Source organism: Monopterus albus, unplaced genomic scaffold (assembly GCF_001952655.1).
Source record: "Monopterus albus unplaced genomic scaffold, M_albus_1.0 scaffold785.1, whole genome shotgun sequence".
Taxonomy (NCBI): Eukaryota; Metazoa; Chordata; class Actinopteri; order Synbranchiformes; family Synbranchidae; genus Monopterus; species Monopterus albus.
Genome location: NW_018128665.1, coordinates 11167 through 12299, shown reverse-complemented (window position 1 = coordinate 12299; position 1133 = coordinate 11167). Strand labels below are relative to the sequence as shown.

The window sequence follows — 1133 nt, the reverse complement described above, 5'->3', positions numbered from 1 at the left end:
TCGTGGCTAGAATGTGATACAGACTAATTACCCAGCTGTGTGGTGTTAAGTATCCAAGTGAGGTCCTCACTGATGTGGACACCCAGGTATTTGAAGCTGCTCACCCTCTCTACTTCGAGCCCACGGATAAACAGATGAGATTGTCGTGGCTAGAATGTGATACAGACTAATTACTTAATTTAGACAAACCATCCCAATTTAAATAATTATTTAATATTACAATTATTCTGAACAGAGTAGTAGTTAACTAAGTCATCTGGTAGTTAGGGAACAGAGAACAGAGTCACTCCTCCTGCAATGGAATAGATACAATATTCAATAAGGAGATTGTCACAGTCAGTCAGTCACTGTGGTCACAGGGTACCGTCAGTCAAAGTCCAGAGTCAGGTCGGTCCCCTCCTGGCCGGGATGTGCCTGTTTATCTATCCTTCCGAATGCTCTCTTTTGACCAACACTGCTGCTCACTTTATTCACATCTCTCGCTTCTTATCATTGCTTCCCCAATTGCATCAACCCTTAAACTTTCCTTTTTAGAAGATGTTAGATGCCAGATGCTTTGAATAGCTGGGAGTCAGGTGCCCAACACCCTCTTGAGAGCAGCACATGCACTTCTCGAAGCACACAAGGTCAATACCTTGGAGGCTGTTACACAACCACTTTAACTCACAACATATCCCTTTCTAATGTGTTTTACTTCACATTACATATTATATGTTATCAGTTATTATATTTTGTTTGTTTGTTTCTAACCACTACAAGATCTCCTCTTTTTCCTCATGTCCACTATCATATCCTTCGTCTTGTCCATGTTGAGGCTGAGATTATTGTCCTTGCACCATGACACCAGACCGGCCACCTCCCTCCTGTAGGCTGCTTTGTCCCCGCCAGTGATGTGACCTATCACTGCGGTGTCGTCTGCGAATTTCAGGCTGATGTTGTCTTTGTGGGAGGCGACACAGTCGTGGGTCAACAGGGTGTAGAGGATGGGATAGAGGACACATCCCTGTGGGGTGCCAATGTTTGTAACAATGCTGGCTGAGATTCTTTTGCCAATCCTGACAGTCTGGGGCCTGCCAGTCAGAAAGTCCAGGAGCCAGTCACAGAGGCTGGGGGGCAGACCTAGGGGGGGCAGG

The 1133-nt window shown here is 45.6% G+C and overlaps 1 pseudogene; it reads right to left on the bottom strand.

The window, feature by feature from the left end:
* The window catches only part of LOC109953567 (uncharacterized), a 9209-nt pseudogene that overhangs the window by 1327 nt on the left and 6749 nt on the right, over positions 1-1133 (bottom strand).